At 39.5% G+C, this 20,536-nt stretch overlaps 1 non-coding gene across 1 annotated transcript; it reads left to right on the forward strand.

Annotated features, from left to right (window-relative positions):
• The first annotated feature begins 11,776 nt into the window (after positions 1–11,776).
• On the forward strand, positions 11,777–11,882 carry LOC143393340 (U6 spliceosomal RNA). The gene has a single exon (XR_013090627.1). It is a non-coding gene; the product is annotated as a U6 spliceosomal RNA (small nuclear RNA).
• The last annotated feature ends 8,654 nt before the right edge of the window (positions 11,883–20,536 follow it).

Genomic DNA, 20,536 nt, shown 5'->3' on the forward strand with positions numbered 1-20,536 from the left:
GGCCCATTTCTACCTCCTTCTCCAGTACTGTGGCAACCAGCTCCCATCAGCTTAGGTCATATTGTCACAAGTACAGTTCTTATGTCCCTGAATTGCTTACTTTTGGTTCCTGCCTTGGGCTTTCCTGCATGTGGTAGGATGTCAGAGGGTACTGTCTTTCCACCAAGCATGCACAACTGAAAGTACAGGCAGTTAACACTTATTATCCCATGACAGTACTACTTTCTTTCATCCCCTAAACCACAGTTTGAACTCAGAGGGCCTGGTGGGATGGAAAAGCAGTCCAATTCTTAAGATTTTCATTCCTTTCATATTCCAGTTTCACTCCCTTGTCCTCCACTCCTGTCCTTTTGGCTCCAAATAAACCTGGATCTTGGGTTTCATTTGCCAGGGACCTCAGACTAACACAAAGCAGTAAGGGTAGGGGGTTAAAAAACAGAGCCTAGAATAAATTCAAATCTCAAGTCTACATTTGCTAATTATCTGGCCTTGAACAAGTTACTTAATCTTGTGACTCCTCAGTTGCCTCATCTATAAAATGTGGAGGACAGTAATAAGAAAGAGGACATACATAACCCTCGTCCTTAAGAATGAGGAAGTACAGGTAGGAGAGATAAGTATCATACACCAAAGAAAATAATAAGGTAATGGTTTGTACACAGGATTAAAAAAAAAAAAAACAGCCCTCACTTATCAAGAACCTGCTAAATGTTAGAAAGTTTAAATAGAGTATTTTATTATAATCACTATGGAAGTGAGTATTATTCCCACTTTGGAAAGTTAAGAAAAATAAGCTTAGCAAAATTAAGCACTTTGTTTAAGGTCAAGCAATAAGTGAATGGCAGAACTGTACTCAGGTCTGTCTGACTTTCATTGCTATACTTTTTCCTTTATTCCACATAAAGAGGAAAATGGTGCATCTTTGTTGTTGTTAGTGAAGGCTTTCAAAACAAGTAATATTTAAACAAGTACTTACAGGATTACTAAGATTTAAATGTGAAGAGACTCTGGACTATTATATTGTAGGTAGAAGGGACAGAAGGAATAGAAACTCACCGTTTGATATTGAGAGCATATGTGTGGGATTTTACATCAGAAGATAAATTTAGAAAGTGTGATTTGGACAGATTGTAGGGTCTAAAAGATTATGGGTTAAATTTTTTTTATTCTTTTTTAAAAAGGAGGTAAAATCCAGATTGAGACAGATTCATGAAAGTCATTTAAATGAGTCTTTCATACAATTATGTGTCCCATTTTGAAAGAATAGCATTTCCTTGATAATTAGAATCTGATAAGAATTTCAGGACAGCAATCAAACAAGATCTGCAAGGTAGCCACGATTCCTTCTTTAGGCACAGGGGAATTTCCTGAATATCTTGAAAATTTTCCGGATTACTTTTTAACATCCCCCTTGGTGATATACACAAGCCTATTATTGGGAAAGTATAAGATTCTTACTCTAAGTTGACATACAACTTTAAACTCTTTTGATGCTCAGGACCAATATGGCAGCCTTCAGAAAATAGATAAATTTTAATAGATGCAGTTGATGGTTTTAATAAATAACCCCAATGATTGTTTGCATAAATAGCTCCAATCATTGTCCTTCCTGCATCCACAACCCATGGAATATTACTTACACTTTACAACTTCTCTTGCCAAAAGGTATTCTCTTTCTCACTCCCTGGAATCTGGGCTCATCCTATGTCTTGAGTTGGCCAATAAAATGCAGCAGAAGTAGCATTTTACGATCTAGGTTCTAAAATAACTTGTTTGCACGTTCTCTCTTCCTCTCTCTCTCTCTCTCTCTCTCTCTCACACACACACACACACACACATACCCCTCGACATATCTAAATAAATCCACTACAGAATTAGCCACCTCAAGTAACTGAGTTATCCTAGATGTTCTGTCCAAGATCTTAGACATATGAGAAAGCCCATCCAAGACCAGTAAAGTCAACCAGCCTACATACAGCTGACTGCAAAACTCATGAAGGTGCCCTGTGCTAATCAGCTAAAACACCCAGCCGACCCACAAGCTCACGACATGAGCAAAACTCATGCTCTACTGGGGGTTTCTGGTTGTAGGCCATATTGTATTGCTGTAGCAATAGATAACTGATATAATGTAAATGATGGAGGTGGCCAATACTTCATCTAAAGAATCTAGATTGGGAAATTTCTTCCTTATATCACAGTCTAGCAAGAGGAGCAGCCTTGAATAGTCTTAAATCAGAGACAATATAGTTAGTAACTAATGATCAGGCCCTTGTTTTTCCTTGTCCTCAGAATGTCCATCTTTACAGGGTTAAAATATATCACAGCCCTGTTAAGCTTCTTCATAGATCTTCATCCTCAATGTTTTTGTCTCTACATATCAGTGTTTCCATACTGATGAGTTTAGAGTATAAACACTGAAACATTAGAATGTAAGTATCAACAGTATGATGGTGCTTTGGGGTGTCAATTTGGCAGGATTAAGTGTTGCCCAGATAGCTGGTAAAGCATGAATTATTCACAATGCTTCAGTGGGCACTAAGCCCTAGTCTCTTCTGCTAAAAGGTAAATCCAGGTGGTTTGTTATTTGATTAGAATGATTGGGCTACCCCATGTGTATCTCTGGGGTGTTTCTTGAGATTGATTAGCATTTAAGTTGATTAGAATTTAAATGAAGAAGATCCACTTTCATTATGATGGGTACCATCCAATCAGCTGAGAGTCCTCATAAGACAAAAAAGTAGAAGAAGGAAGAATTCTTGCTCTATCTTCTGGAGATGGGCTACCCTTTTTCTTCTATCCTGGAACATCACAACTCCAAGTTCTCTGGACTTGGACACTGGGAGTACCACCAGCAGACCCCTCCACAGATGGCCAATCATAGAACTTCTGAACTTCTATATTCAAGTGAGATAATTATTCTAATAGATCCTTCATATCTCTCTACACACACTATCAGTTCTTCCTCTCTGAACAACACTGACTAAAACACTAAGGAACTTATCAAAAAATTCAGATATACAGAAGCACCTGCAGAAATTCTGATTTGGTGAGTATAGGATCCTCTGCTTTTAAAAAGCATCCTGGGTAATTGGGGGATACATGATCAGGCTTTGAGGGAAAATGGTAGATCATAGAGTTTTCCAGTCCTAAATATAATAAAACTTCAGTACAGGTACACACAGTGACAATGGAAGGGTGTGAAGAGGAAAAAAAGCAAACCAGAAAAAAGCACAGAAGACAAGCAGACACATCAAGACACCCAAGTCATCATGAAGTCATAAATGGATATAGAACACAAAGAAAAGAGATCTTTTTATCCTGACTTTTCAATGAAGGATCTGTTGTACTTTTATTGCTACCTCAAATAGACTGTAGGTCAAATTAATAGCTGCCAACCTTGCTGCATCTAGAACTAACTAGCTGAGGACTTTAAAAATACTGACACTGAGAACTTACACCCACCTTGAGAACTGATGTACTTCCTCTGAGGTATATCTAGGACATGTGGTTTTTAGAAGCTCTCCTGGTGATTCTAACGTACAGCACATTTTTTAAAACCACTGGTAAAAATTAAGCTATTAATCCCATCAAATAAACATTTTCCTAACAGTAGAAAGACTTACAGCTCTAGTTTACCAAACTAACCTGCAGGCAAAATGGAGAACAGACAGTTGGATTTAGACAGATACAAAAATATTTTCAGCTCTTTCTAAGACCATCCATTTACTTATGGTGAAGTCTCAGGAATGCTGGGACGGTGAAAGAGAAATAAACCCATTTCCTAGGACCCTTAGAAGAAAAAAATCAAGTGCCCCTGCTTGCTAGTGAGCAGAATACTTGTGCATACTGTAGTCGTTCTAGATTTCTCTATATCTATATGCATTGTGTGCACGGATGAGTGTGGTATATGGGTTATATTATTTTTGTTGTTGTTGTTGTTATTTATAATTACACTTCTCCCTTAACTTTGTGGTAAGAATGCTAGAATCCTTCTCTGATATTGCAGACAGTTTGTGAATGCATAGATCCCAGGTGACACACAATATTCAATGAAGTAGGATCTAGGGGAATTCCTTAAAACCTAAATGGACTATGGTAGATTACAATCTAAACTGTGACTATCAGACCTTCTGTCTGAGAATCAAAATGAGGAAAGCTTGTTAAAAGCAGAAATTCCTGAAAATCACTGTGACTCACTGAATCAGAATGGGAGGTGCAGGACTCACACAGTTTCCTTTCTACTAGCTCCCCCACAAGTATTACACACTCAGCACCATGCTAGTCACCTTTTGGGAACCCTAGGTCTTTTGGGAATCATCTCTCAGATGAGATTATCCAGAGTTACATGGCTTTAAATTCACCTTGACTGCCTGCACCTCCCCTCTTTGCTCCATATATAACTGTGAAAGTGAAGAAGTTTTAAATGTTATTAAAACAGCAAATCAAATAGAAACCAAAAGAAGCAGTATCAAAGATGCATTCCCCATGGTGAAAATAAACTCCATTACAAGACTCTATTAGACACTGCTTCTGTAATGAAGATACCTAAAATGGAATTTCTCAACAAAAAGGCAAAAACACATTTAATGCTCTTGATACATACTTCTGTGTCACTTTCCAGAAAGACTGTATCAATTTATACCCCTTTCAAGGTGCATAGGCTGCCCCTCTGTAGTCACAACACTGTGATAAACTGCATCTTCTTCATTAATTCATTCATTGCTGGCTTTGATGAGATGAGGCAGGAATACTCTCCTGCTAAACCAAGACTTAGTGAGGGGTAAGGCCAAGACAGCCAAGGGGCTTCTGAGCAAGAAAGTAAGTACTCTCACTACTTAATGGCAGCAAAGGGATTGAGAAGCTTGGCTGTCCCACCTGGCCAGAGTGTGGCAGCACTGAGGTCTCCCCTGCTTCCATCCAGGGTTGGGGGTGCCTTTCAGAGTCTTCCCTTACAGAAGAAACCTCTGTAGACTGAAGCTGAGCTAATGTCCCGATATGTACAGGGTATGAATGAGAGGGTAAGAGGTCAAAAAGAGTGGGCCAAGGTCAAGGGATCGGGGAAAACTTCGATCTAAAAGAAAGCACACAGGCCAAACTGTGGCACAAGCTGCCCATAGTGGCAGGTCCTGTTCAAAATAGCACTGCAGCAAGAACCACTGTCCCTTCAATATTTGGCACAGCAAGAATGTTTGAGCCTTCTGTTGGCCAAGAGAGGCTACCCTTGGCCTGGAAGGTAATCAGGTGGAGCCCTGTTGAAGGGACACCGGCCCCCAACACACAGGCACACAAAGGCCAAAGGCTGGGGGAAGCACAGGAGATTCACCAAAGCATATGTCTTCCAATTCAGTATGGTTTAGACTATTCAGGGCTTTAATATCCATGCAAAGATGTTGGATTTTATCATAAGAGCAATGGAAGCTGTAGAAGACTTTTAAATCATGCGTGCACCCAGGGGTGGGGTGAGGAGATGCCCTGTAATGATAGTGACATGATCAAATTTGCATTTCAAGGACACTCTGACTGGACCATGGGGTGGGGGGACCAGAATAAAGCAAGAAGTTATGTTGTAAGCCAATCAGGTAAAGAGGTGGTTAGTACAAAGATAGGGAGAAGTAGTTGGGTTTGAGAGATGTATAAGAGGTAAAAAAAAAATCTGTGTCTGAGTAATTGACTTGGGGGAGGATAAACACTGCAGAGGTATCAGGATGACTCCTAAGTTTTTGGCTTGCCCATTTTGCTGTCTGGTGAAACTGTTTACTCAGAGAACCCACTGGAAAGACTCCAAGTTCTAGTGAGAAGATAATGTGTGTTGCCTTAGTAGCTGGGAATTTGAGATGCATTTAAGAAATACAGATTTGTCAAGTAGACTAATTAAAGCTCTATACATGGGTGAAATGGCTAAAGAGTGAGAGATGAAAGTAACCTAAGAGCCAGTCTTGAGGAACTCTACTTAAAGGTCAGGAGGAGGAGGATGCCCTGAACCAGTGAAAAGACTGATATGAAATTGTTAAATGATGCAGAGAAAAGACACATGCCAGCCTGCCTTCAGAGCTGTCTACAGCAGGAAATAAAATACATGTGGCCCCTGCCTGCATAGAGCTTACGGTCAGGGAAAGGTGTGAAGTCGGTAGACAGTAAGTAAGAAAACCACAAAATTATAATAATTATAAATTGGAGCAAAGGGAAAGTCAAGGAATAAGAATAAATTGTGAGTCAGGAAAGAGCTCTCTGCAGATCAGCCAGTCTGCACTGGGATGCTAATTAGGGACAGCTGCCCCAGGGGGCCCATGTGATTTCTTAAACTCTGGCTTGAAGACACCAATACACAATAACTGGGAAGTGTTTATGAAAGGGGAATTCCAGGAGGAACCGCCTGTGTTTGCTTTCCTACTGGGGCCTTGATCTTCCCTTCCCAAAACCTTCCAGGAGGTGCAGGACTAAATGCTTTGACCAGTGAATGTCTCCTGAAGCAAGGAGAGAGTTGCTGCAGAATCCACTCAGGCAAAAAAAAAGCTCAGCCCATGAGGGGGTTGGAGAGGAGGTATCACAGACCCTGGTCCAGTTGGAGGGTGTTTCGACACTTCTCTGAGGCCTGAAGAGCTGCTCAACCTGGTCTGTGACTGGCCCCTAAGGGAATGATGCCTTGGTTAAAGCAAAGCTACCTAGAAAGTGTTGGGTAACACTCACATAGCCAAGTGGACTCCAAAGAAATACTAGCTGGGGTTGCCATGGCGATTTTTTTTTCTTTTCTTTTTTTTTTTTTTTTTTTTTTTTTTTTGTGCTGGGGCACCAGCCTGTCAGATGGCTACACTTCTGGGGCTTGAACCTTGGGGATACAGCCAGAGAATTTTCTACCCAGAAAATACATCCCAGCCTAATACATTCAGGAAATATTCCCCAGCCTAAGATTTGGTATTTATTCTATGGTATTTAGTCCATGTCACACTGCTTTATTAGGTTCCTTTATTTTATTTCTTAAAGAGTAAACAGTATAGTATAATTCTTATATACTTAACTAAGCAAATGGGAAGCACTGTTTTAAGGCAGCAGCCTTAAATATTGTGAGAAGGCACAAAGTCATTCCCAATCTACCCTGAAATCACCCTGCCAGATTCCAAGTTTAAGCTTTCACTCCTCTTCCCCAGCCAAGTCCATGTCCCTGGCTACAGCCATATGGGCCTCTCTGACACTCCTGATAGCCATTCCTCCCCTCTGCCTTTGAACGCACACCCAGTGCCTGGATTCCCTCATATCACCCATGTCTACTCCTACTCATCTTTCAGAGTACAAATCAAAGGTCACTTCCTCTTTGAAGCCTCCTTTGCCTCATCCAAGCAGCCAGTTGCACCTACTCTGTGCCCCCACACACTTCCTCCACACCTCCTTAATGATAGTGATAAACACTTGCAAGTGCCAAATTCTTTGCTTAATATGTTAATTCACTAAATCATCACAAGAACCTTGTAACATGGGTTTTAAAATTAACACCATTTTAGGATGCAAAACAGAAGGCAAAGAGAAGTTGAGTAATATGTTCAATGCCACACAGCCCATAAGTGGCACAGCCAGTACACAAACCATGCCCTCTGACTCCAGACAAGAGCTCCTAACCACTGCACCAAACTGCTTACTCCTGTTCACAGGATGCTGACTCTATCTCCCCTACCAGATGGGGAGAGCCAGGGATTATATTTTACCCATTTCTACATCTCCAGCTTGCAGCACTGCCAGCACCTGGCACACAAGCACACTCAACCTCCTCTCCTCCCAAACACTAACTAGATAATTAAGGAAAACCACTAATTCAGTAAAAGTCCCTCAAATGGTCTCTGCATGTTTCTGGTCATAATTTCCGATTGGGAAATTCTGCTCTGTAGTACTGTCCAAGGAGCCTAGTGTAGTGTCTTTGAAGTTAAGGAATAATAAAGAACTTCTAGTTTATTCAATTAAACTACACACACACACACACACACACACACACACACACACACTTTTCCCTTGCAGAAGTTTGGAGCCCAGTGGTAAAACAGAGACATGAATTTGTTATGACACCTTTTCCCACTGAAAGAAAGAGACCTTTTGAATAACAGAGTTCAAAAACAATGGGACTTTTAGAAGGTCTGTCCCTGGAACCACAGCTCATGGAAGCAACTGTAGAATCTGAAGTTGGAGTCTTGAAGAAGGATTCTTTGAAGGCACAGCTGGCTACAAACCAGACCCAGAGCCAGCATCCCACTCCCACCCACCACATCTCAGCCAGAATATAGCTGGGCAGGCCAAGGAATCAGAAGAGGGGTATGATATTTTAAAAATCTTTGGAGTCATCAAAACTGAAGGTTTCCTGGTCAGTACTTGTTTCTTCCGTCATAGCTAGTGTGTAATCTCTGTATTTATAAGATTCTGACTCCCCATCAACAGTGAATCAGGCCTAGGTACAAATGATCCCCAAGTCATCTGTGTTCCTTGGGCATTTTCTTCCTTAGAAATAAAAGGTGGGATTTTGCCAAGATTAAAAGACATTCTTTTTAAAGCTCAACATCTAGCTTAGTTCAACATGCACCAGAGGAGGGCTTTGTAGGTGCTATTTCTAATTTTCTAATAAAGCAAATCTACCCAGCAAGACAGGTCAAAAAAAGACCATCTTCCAAATTCAGGTTCCACTCACTTCTGTAAAAAATAGATTATTTAAGGCAAAGCTTAAACTTGGGCTAAAGCCTCAGCCTTGAAAAATGCTTGGAAGGAAGATCTATCTGGGAGGTGACAGAGGTGTGGTGAGGAAGTGTGGGGGTAGGGGAAGCACGGGCCTGTGATTTTGCTTTCAGTCTGCAGTTATTGAGTTCATGCATCTGTACATTCTTAGACCTGCTGGTTAAGTACACACTGAGCATGTGTTTTATAGCAACACTCACTATGGCATTTGAAGGTATATGAGTAATTCGCCAAATCACTAAGAAGAGAAGGGAGAAAAATAAGCAAAGATCTGCACAGAGGACTTGGTGCAGTATAGTATAACTCACATACAATCCCATTTAACACATGGTAAGAGCCTCTCAATGTCATTTCTTGTCTTCTCTTAGGACCATTGGAAAGAAAAATGATGTGGCGTCTAGAGATAGACTACAGGAAGGGAAATACCACTGTGAATCTGAGGAGCAGTGAGATTGGCCTGGTGGGAAGATGTCCATAGCGAACTGGGCCATGATTAGACAGTGGAGGAAGAATGAGAGCAGGGGAGGACAGAGCACATGTTGGGACACAGCAAGTGTCAAGAGCAGAAAGTCCAACCTGGGGCCTCTTATTCCGGACCATGTTGTTTGGCTTAGCCCAGGCTTCAGACTAGAAGCCACAGCATGTGTGCATGCGCAAATGTGTGTTTGCTTTCATTACATTAATTATTTATTTTTGAAATCTAAATTTGGATTTCTGGCTGGGGAAACATCTGCTCTTCAATTTCCAATTTACCTTTTGGCCCACTTTTCCTATTGATCACCCAATCAACACACTTATGTTACCTACTTGTAAGAATTTGATTATGTGGCCCTAGCCTTATAAGTGACAAGAAACTACTGGATGTTTTTAGCATGATGGAAATATCTCAGAACAGTTACTGATATACAGGGCTACCATATAAAATACAGGATACCCAGTAAAATTTAAGTTTTGTACAAGCAACAGATAATTTTCAACATAAATATGTCTCATACTATAAAACTTGTTGTTTTCCTAAATTTGAATTTAACTGAGCATGCTGTTTTTATTTTTTGCTAAATCTGGCAACTTAATTCATGTGACATAAAATAACTGAATGGGAGGAAAGTTAGGGTAAGATCAAACGAAGAAAATGTGCAGTAGCTACAGAACAAGAGGGGTGCACTCCTCTAATGAGGGGATAGCTTTTGTATGGGAGAGATGCTCTGAAGGAAAAGAATGGGCAGAACATGCAAGTTGTTACCAAAAAAAGAGAAGTAACTCTGGAATTACAGAGGTGCAATTCACAAATTAGGGAACGGTTTCCCCATGACCACCACTGGTATGTTGTGAGGAATAAAGAGTTGATAAAAATGCCTTACAGAGGTTAGTGATTGTAATAAAAGCCCAACCCCATTCTTTTTCTCACACTCCTAAGTCATGCCTCTTATTTGCTAGCCTTGTCCAATTATTTTGAACATATACTACCTTTTTCCATTTCCCCACAGACTCACAGGGCTTGACCTTGTACAATTCCATGTACTTCTGCATGGGCAACTGCAAGTACTCAGAGCTTCCTGTCCTTGGCAACTGTACTGACCTTTCCACTGTTTTTTTTTGTTTGTTTGTTTGTTTGTTTTTTTTTTTAGTGAGCTTCACTAAAAAAATATCTATTAGGACAGACTGGGGATAAAGCCCCATAGTAAGCTAGAAGTTCTGACCCTCCAAGTAGCCATCAGCCCAAGAATAAACCCCACCAGGTCCAACCTAATGCACCAATATCTTAACCTTGTTTCCTCTGTGCTCTGCAGACAAGAGATACAGTGGGCCCTAAGATAGATTCCTACTACTTTCTAAGTCAGTGATTTGGGACATTCAGTAGCTTTTCTATCCATAGATGAGGCATTTTGCTACTTGCTCTCCTTTTCTGTTGACTGCCTTTTCTTTCCCTCATGTTGACTTAAAGACCAGTGCTCATACTAAAACATCTAAAGAGTTTCTTTCTAGTTACAAACGATAGATGCATAAAATACTCCACTCTTTCCTGAATTTTTTAAGTCACCTTGACCCTGTCTTTATGGGGCTCATCCTCTCATATCCCATCCTGGAGATCCCCACAGAATTCTTCATCTTCCTTGGCCTCTATTGCCACCTGCTGGATCATTTTAGGGAGGGTTCCAGGACCCTGGTTGGCAGAGGAAAAAGGAGGAAACTGAAGCTTGAAGTCTCTGGGCTTCACCAATTATCAGGAAATTTCATAAGATACAATCTCCTTACCTCTGTGAAGCTCAGACTTCAGTATTTAATCAGTTGAGTGACTTTGAGCAAGTCACTTAATACCATAGTGGATACAAAGATATGAAAACAGTAAAAAAAACCTTTCCTAGGAGATATAACAGTTGTACAGGGGCATCTGTCAAATCCATAGAAAATGGTCCTTTTCTTGTTGTAGAGGTACAAAGTGTCATGTGAACTAAGCTGTCAGGGGAGGCTTCACATATGAATTGACATATGAATTGGATTTGGAAAGACACATAGAAGTTTACCAGGATTTGGTAAAATACACAGGAGCTAGCCAAGCAGAGAAGAAAGGAAAGAGCATGCCAGAGGGAAGGAACGTCAATCTAAAATGTTTTCACCTAGTTTGCTCCAGGAAGTTCTCAAGGGGTGACTGAATTTTTGGACCCTGCAGTAGGCTTGATAGAAAGGAAGTGTGAGGAGAGAAAAAAAAAATGCCAACTTCAAGACAAAAAATGATGAGGCCCAGTCCTGGCAGGAGTCCAGCAGGAGAATGAGGAAGAGAAGCTATGAGGTCAGGAAAAGAACATTCAAGTCAGGATGAGGAGCTATGTATGCTTCATGAGCCAGGTTCTGCCATCCACCCACTGTAGAACCGTGGCTGAGTAAACCAGCCACCCTAAGCTTTTATTGCTTAATTTGCAAGTGCTGATAATAATGCCCACCACCAAAGAGTATTGCCACAAGATAACACAAGCAAAATCGTTAACATGATGCCTGACAGATATGCTCGTGTAGGCTAGTCACTGATATACCATTAGATATGCACCTTCAACAAGTTATTTTAGTGCTCGCTTCGGCAGCACATATACTAAAATTGGAACGATACAGAGAAGATTAGCATGGCCCTGAGCAAGGATGACACACAAATTCGTGAAGCGTTCCATATTTTTGAGATATACAAAACCAAAACAAATCTATAGAAGAGAGCAGAAACACAGCAATCAAATAGAGATGGAAAGTAACGTGAACATCATGAAAAAACAAGGGAAAAAAGGAGTACAAACAATGCAGGACAAATTAATACTACAGGAGGACCTAGAAGCATCAGAAACATGGATAGGGAAAGAACTCAAGGCATACCTAATTCAGATGGACAGGAATATTAGAGAAGACATGAGACAGCAAGTCCAAGCAATCAAAGTATATTTTGAAAATGAATTAAACAAACAAATTCAAACGGCAAAGAACGAGCTGTACCAGGAGATAGAGATCTTAAAAAAAATCAAACAGTAATCCTAGAAATGCAGGAAACTATAAACCAAGTTAAAACTCAAACGAGAATATTACAAATAGACTAGATCAAGTAGAAGTCAGAACATCAGATAATGAAGACAAAGTTTATCAACTTGAAAAGAATATAGTGAACACAGAAAAGATGCTTAAATCCCACGAGCAATCTATTCAAGAGATATGGGATGTCATAAAAAAAAAATTTGAGAGTCATCGGGATAGAATAAGGCATAGAGATTCAAACCAAAGGAATGGACAATATATTAAATGAAATAATTCTAGAAAACTTCCCAGAGATGAAAGATGGAATGGATTGCCAAATCCCGGAAGCCTACAGGACCCCAAACATTCAAAACCATAATAGACCAACTCCAAGATATATAATTATGAAGATAGCCAACATACAGAACAAGGAGAGAATATTAAAAGCTGCAAGAGAAAGGAGGCAGATTACATTCAGGGGTAAACCAATTAGGTTAACGACTGATTTTTCATCACACACCTTGAAAGCAAGAAGATCCTGGAACAATGTATTTCAAACGCTGAAAAATAATGGATTCCAACCAAGAATACTGTATCCAGCAAAATTGAGCTTCAGATTGACAATGAAATTAAAATCTTTCACGATAAACAAAAGCTAAAAGAATTCGCAGCCAGAAAACCAGCACTGCAAAACATTTTGAGCAAAATACTGCAAGAAGAGGAATTGAAAAATAGTGCCCAAAACTAACAGCGGGAGGTATCTCAGTAAAGAGGGAGGAAAATAACCAAAAAGTAAAAACTAGCCAAACTAAAATAAATAAATAAATAAATATGACTGGAAGTACAAATCATATTTCAATTGTAACCTTAAATGTTAATGGCCTAAACTCACCAATCAAGAGACATAGGCTAGTAACCTGGATCAAAAAAACAAATCCAACAATATGCTGCCTTCAGGAGACTCATATGATAGGAAAGACATACACAGGCTGAAGGTAAAAGATTGGGAAAAATCATACCACTCACATGGCCCTCGGAAGCAAGCAGGAGTGGCCATACTCATATCGAATAAAATCAACTTCAAACCTAAGTTAATCAAAAGGGATAAAGAAGGACACTATATACTGTTAAAAGGAACCATCCACCAACAAGACATAACAATTATCAATTGGTATGCACCAAACAAGAGCTGCAACGTTCTTAAAATTCATATGGAAATGAAATTCATATGGAAATTCATATGGAAAAACAAAAGACCCAGAATAGCAAAAGCAATTCTAAGCAGGAAGTGTGAATCTGGAGGTATAGTGACACCAGAGTTCAAACTGTACTACAAAGCAATAGTAACAAAAACAGCGTGGTACTGGTACCAAAACAGGCAGGAGGACCAATGGTACAGAATAGAGGACACAGAGACCAATCCACAAAATTACAACTTTCTTATATTTGATAAAGGGGCTGAAAACATGCAATGGAGGAAGGATAGCTGTTGAGAGCCACAGCCGAAGGGGCCCCAGCAAACTTTCAGACTGCCAGCTGATGATTGGCTCACAGTGGCCCCAGCAACATCTAGCTGATTGGCTCCTCTGCGGTGATGCTCATTGGGCTGTTTCCCTGCCCTTTCAGACCACGGAGCTGCTCATTGGGGGACTTTTTTGGCTCCGCCCATGCGACCCAGCCAATCAGCCTCAAGAGCAGGAGGATTGTGGGAGGAAGAGGTTGTTGGGGTGTGTGGCTTGTGGGAAGCCGGTGGTGGCAGTTGGGCTCTGAGGGTTTTTTCCTGAGGAGCTGTTTTGTTTATCGTGTGTGGTTCTAAAAATAAAGTTAGTTTCTTTTGACAAGTGGCTCCTGAATTGTGCCCAGCCAGACTGCGGCATTTGGTGGCTCGCATGGGGAGCGACTGAGGGTAAGTAAACCGCTCGCCCCTGAGGGCAGGGTGAGAGGATGGGGAGCCATTTTAAGATTCCTCTTTTGTTTTGCTTCATTTTTGTTTTAAGTTGCCTGTCCCTGGAGATGAGTGAGAAGGAAGAAAAACCGCTCACTTCTGAGGAAAAACTATTTACGTCTGAGGAACAGATAGGGAGAAAGGACGGATGCACATGTAAGGAGGATAGAAAGGCTATAATGAATTTTTGTTGTTCCATTTTTATTTCATTCTGTCTCGGTTTTGTTTGGTGTTATCTTGTTGGGTTGTATTATAGTAGAAATACGGGATCAGAAACTAGTAAAAAACAAACTGAAAGAGTGTTAAGTAAATTGTTAGAGGAAGAAGGCATCTCAGTAAAATCAAGAACAGTCAGGGCATACGTTGATACAATACAAAAATGTAGCCCATGGCTTTTTAAGGAGGAGTTGTTAAATATATCACAATGGAACCATCATGGTGAAGATTTAAAAAGAATAGAAAAGAACAGCCCAGGAACTCTGCCAGCTGGCACATTGGCATTGTGGGCATTGGTATCTGGTTTTCTTAGTCCAAAGCCTTCAATTCAGACAAAGGTAGAGGAAGGAGAAGACATATTGATTCAAGTAAAAGAGGAGGTCTCTCAAGTTAGTCAGAAAGAGGAAAAGATTCAAGTAAAAGAGGTCTTTCGAGCTAATCAGACAGAGAAAGAACGTTTAGAGCAGAAAAAGCCATCAGGGGGAAAGTTACAAAAGGAGACTGCTACTAAAAACTTTCTATCACCAGAGGGCTTAAGTGTCCAACCAACAGCACCACCTCAACAGGAGACTGCTACTAACACCTTTCTATTACCAGAGGACGTAAGTGTCCAACTGACAAGGCCACCTCCATATGCTGAGAGGCCCCCAACCCCCGCAGTGGATAGTTCAGATCCTGAGACAGGATCTCAAGTATTAACATGCCCTGTATTTGAGGTAGGAGGGCAACGAATTTATCATACTTTAAATTTCAAAACAGTGAAGCAGCTAAAAGAGGCTGTAACAACCTATGGTCCTCAAGCACCCTTCACTGTAAGCTTGGTCGAATCCATTACCAACTTGAACATGACGCCAGCAGATTGGGCTAATATGTGTAAAGCTGTGCTAAATGGAGGACAATACCTGTTATGGAAGGTTGCCAATGAGGAATTTTGCAAGGAGACGGCTAGGCGAAATGCAGCAGCTGGTTATCCTCAGAGAAATCTAGATATGTTGTTAGGAAAGGGACCTTATGAGGATCAGCAGCAACAAATTGCATATGATCCTGGTGTATATTTACAAATTGCTGTAGATGCAGTTAAGGCATGGAAGACTTTACAAGGACATGGAGGTTTACAAGGTCAATTATCTAAGATAATACAAGGAGCTAATGAATCTTATGCTGAATTTGTAGATAGGCTTATTCAAACAGCTACCAGAGTTTTGGGGAATACAGAACAAGCAATGCCATTAATAAAACAACTGGCTTAGGACCAAGCGAATCGTTGGTGCAGAGATATCATTAGACCATGGAAACATGAAGATTTAAACACATATATTAAATTATGTAGAGACATTAATGAACAAGAGCAAGTCATGGCAGCTGCAGTAAAACAGGCTTTAGATGCCAGAGACATTAATGAACAAGGGAAAATTGTGGCAGCTGCAATAAAACAGGCTTTAGATGCCAGAGACATTAATGAACAAGGGAAAATTGTGGCAGCTGCAGTAAAACAGGCTTTAGATTCCAGGCCAAGAACATGCTACAATTGTGAACAAACAGGACATTTTAAAAGGAATTGCCCCATAGGAGGAGGGTTTAACAAAACTAGGTATCAAAGGAGTAGAATACCGGGTATTTGCCCACGATGCCATAGAGGGAGACATTGGGCTAATGAATGCTGTTCTCAAACCACCATAGAGGGTACTCCATTATCAAAAAACGAACAAGGACCAAGTGTTTATCCACGATATCGTGGAGAAAGGCATTGGGCTCCATTGCCAAAAAATGGACAGGGGGGCCCAATGCTCTGGGGCCCAAAACCACAAATATACGGAGCACTGGAGGAACCCAGCAACCCCATCAGGGTAGTGCCCAGGACACATTGTCCATCAGATCCCTCATCAGACAAAACAGAGGGAACGCAGGGTTGGACATCTGCGCCTCCGCCAGATCAGTACTAACTCCAGAGATGGGAGTTCAAATCATTCCCACAGGGGTGAAAGGATCTCTTCCCAAAGGAACAGTAGGCTTATTATTGGGACGCAGCTCTTCTACTCTAAAAGGACTTATGATAAGTCCTGGGGTAATTGATCCCGATTATGAAGGTGAAATAAAAATTATAGCCAGTTATCCAAATGGTATATCAGTAATTTCACCAGGAGATAGAATAGCACAGTTACTAATAATACCAAGCCTACATGATAAATTTTCCAGTCGTGCTATAGAAAGAGGTTCCAAGGGATTAGGCTCCACAGGTGTAGAATGGGCTATGCTGTCTTTAAATTTAGATTCTCGCCCCATGCTAAAACTAAATATTCAAGGACATGAATTTAATGGGCTACTGGATACAGGTGCAGACCTTAGCATCATCTCTCGTCAAGAATGGCCAAAACATTGGCCATTACAACAAGCCACTCAAACGCTTCGAGGCCTAGGAGTGGCGACTAATCCCCATAGAAGTGCAATGGTATTAGATTGGAAGGATCCTGAAGGATGTGAAGGAACTATACAGCCATATGTATTGGATCATCTTCCTATAAATTTATGGGGACGAGATGTCCTAGATCAATTAGGTTTGACATTAACAAATAACATCAACCAAAATGCACCCACTATTATGACTAGACAAGGTTTTAGGAAAGGAAAAAGATTAGGAAAACAAGAACAAGGTATAGCAGCACTGATACAAATAGATCAAGGAACAGACAGACATGGGTTGGATTTTCAGAAAGGGCCACTGAGACAATAAAAATTACTTGGAAATCAGAAAGACCAGTATGGGTTCCTCAGTGGCCCCTGAATAAAGAAAAGATACTAGCAGCCCATGATCTGGTCAAACAACAATTAGCAGAAGGACATATACAACCTTCTGTATCTCCCCATAATACTCCCATTTTTGTCATCAAAAAGAAATCTGGTAAATGGAGATTATTGCAAGATTTAAGAGCCATTAATAATGAGATGGTTATTATGGGACCTGCTCAATCGGGGATTCCTCAATTGTCTGCTTTGCCAAAAACTTGGTATGTTTTAGTTATAGATATTAAAGATTGCTTTATTTCAATTCCAATTCATCCTGAGGATAGTCCACGTTTTGCATTTACTATCCCTGCACTGAATCATGAAGGTCCTGATCAGAGATATGAATGGAAAGTACTCCCTCAAGGGATGGCTAACAGCCCAACTATGTGTCAAATTTATGTTAACAAAGCAATCCAGCCACTTAGAAATCAAAATCCTGAACTACAAATATTTCACTATATGGATGATGTATTATTAGCACACAAAGCTAAAAACACATTGCTAGACTGTTATGCCACACTTACAAACTTATTAAAAAATTATAATCTAGAGAGCAATAGATAAATTACAATTAAATTTTCCAATTAATTATTTAGGAGTACTATTATCCTCAACCATGGTCCGTCCACCAAAAATTCAAATACGAGTAGATCAACTCAAATCACTTAATGACTTTCAAAAGTTATTAGGAGACATAAATTGGATGAGGCCTTATCTAGGTATACCAACAGGAGAGTTGGGACCTTTATTTGATATCCTAAAAGGTCCATCAGATCCAAATTCACCCCAAATGTTAATGCCTGAAGCAAGAAAGGCATTAAAAATCATTGAAACATATATGGAAAATATGCATTTGGATAGAATTGATATAAGTTTGCCTTTATTATTTATTGTACTACCAACAAAAAATATTCCTACAGGAGTATTTTGGCAAGAAGGCCCATTATTATGGATACATTTATCTTATTCTCCTAACACTATTCTTACTAGGTATCCTTAGGCTGTAGGACAATTAATACTCAAAGGAATAAAAGCAGCAAAGGGAGTGTTTGGAATTTCTCCCAATAAAATTATTATTCCATATACTATGAATCAAATTGATGAGTTAGCTAATGAGTTAAATACTTGGGCAATAATCATGTGCAAATCTAATGTTTCATTTGATAACCACTTACCATCTAATCCTTTATTGTCTTTTTGGTCATCGCATCCTGTAATTTTTCCAAAAATGACAAGAAAAACACCTATCGGGAATGCTCCAAATATATTCACTGATGGATCAAATAATGGTACAGCAGCAATAGTTACACCTGATCAATCTTTTACATTTTTAGTACCCAAACAATCAGCTCAAAAGGTAGAGCTTAAGACAGTATTACAGGCTTTTGTGATGTTTAAAAATTCTGTATTTAATTTATTTTCCGATAGTCAGTATATAGTTAATGCTATAGTATCCCTTGAAGATGCTGGTAGGATTTCCCCTTCCTCTACTATTTTCTTTTTGCTTTCCACTATACAAAGTCTAATCTGGGACAGAAAAGATCCATTCTTTATAGGACATATCAGGGCACATACAGGATTGCCTGGAGCCCTTAGTTTGGGCAATGATTTAGCAGATAAAACTACACATGACATACATATTTTCTCTACACTAGAAGAAGCTATAAATTTTCATAAAAAGTTCCATGTCAATGCTAATACTTTACAAAAGCATTTTAAAATAACTAAGGAACAAGCTAGACAAATAATAAAACAATGTCAAAATTGTGTGACCTTTTTACCACAAGTTAATCTTGGAGTCAATCCTAAAGGATTGATACCTAACCATATTTGTCAGATGGACGTCACACACTTGCCAGAATTTGGAAAATTAAAATATTTGCATGTTACAGTTGATACTTCTTCTGGATTTTTGATGGGCTCCCTTCATGCCGGAGAAAAAACTAAAGATGTTATAGCTCATTGCTTACAAAATTTTGCCACTGTGGGCGTTCCAAAACAGTTAAAAACAGATAATGCCCCTGGTTATACTTCTACCTCTTTTAAACAATTTTGCTCATCATTTGGCATTACTCATATAACAGGAATCCCATACAATCCACAGGGACAAGGCATAGTTGAAAGAGCTCATCAAACTATTAAAATGTACATATTAAAGCAAAAAGAAGGAATTGGGAAGGGGTATATATTCCCCAAAGATAAACTTAAAATAACCCTTTTTACTCTAAACATTTTAAATTTGGATTCATCTGGGCTTAGTGCTGCGGAAAGGCATATGTGTCCAAAAAATGTACATAAGCCCAAGGTACTTTGGAAGGATATTCTAACAGGACAATGGAAAGGTCCTGACCCAGTAATTGTCTGGAGTCGGGGGTCTGTTTGTGTGTTTCCACAGGGAGAACAGCAGCCGATTTGGATTCCAGAGAGATTAACTAAGGTCCTGACCCAGTGATTGCCTGGAATCGGGGGTCTGTTTATGTGTTTCCACAGGGAGAACAGCAGCTGATTTGGATTCCAGACAGATTAACTAAAGCGATTTCTACAGACCAAAAAGAAGATGTGATATCCAGAACTCCAGTTTGGTTATTCTTACATCTGCGACAGAACCAGAATGCTTTTTTCAATATCTATTTTATTATTGCCCTTTCCCATATTTTTTTTGAGCTGATACAGACCTAGGTTAATGTTTTGCTGATCAGTTCTATTTTTTGACTATAGAGTTTTTAAACATTGCAATGGAGATTTCACCTGTAAAAAGTTAAGGCCTTTACTATTATGTTATGTGTCGTATGTATTATGTGTGCACACTTGTGTTTTGTGTTTGAATGTACGTATGTCCATATGTCATATATGATGAGCGCTCATGAAAAAATGGATCCAAATAATTTTTTTTTTATTCACGTGATTTAAATGGTTTAATTTAAATTGGGTAAACAGCTGTTGAAGATTGTTTTAAAATGTGAACAAAAAAGGAGGTTAACAGATCAGTTTGTTTACTTTCACCTTTCCTTTTCATTATATTTAATAATTCTCTTAAAGATAATGTAAATTGTTAAGAAAATTGTTTTCTTTTAATGCCTTCTGGAACGTTACATAATTTTTTCTTTAGCCATTATTGCCAAAATTCCTATCTTCATCCCAGTGCCGGTGAAGACAATGTAAATTGTTAAGAAAATTGTTTTCTTTTAGTGCCTTCTGGAATGTTACATAATTTTTTCTTTAGCCATTATTGCCAGAATTCCTATCTTCAGTGAAGACAATGTAAATTGTTAAGAAAATTGTTTTCTTTTAGTGCCTTCTGGAATGTTATATAATGTTATATAATTTTTCTTTAGCCATTATTGCCAGAATTCCTATCTTCATCCCAGTGCATGAAGACAAAGATAA

Source organism: Callospermophilus lateralis, chromosome 2, assembly GCF_048772815.1.
Source record: "Callospermophilus lateralis isolate mCalLat2 chromosome 2, mCalLat2.hap1, whole genome shotgun sequence".
NCBI lineage: Eukaryota > Metazoa > Chordata > Mammalia > Rodentia > Sciuridae > Callospermophilus > Callospermophilus lateralis.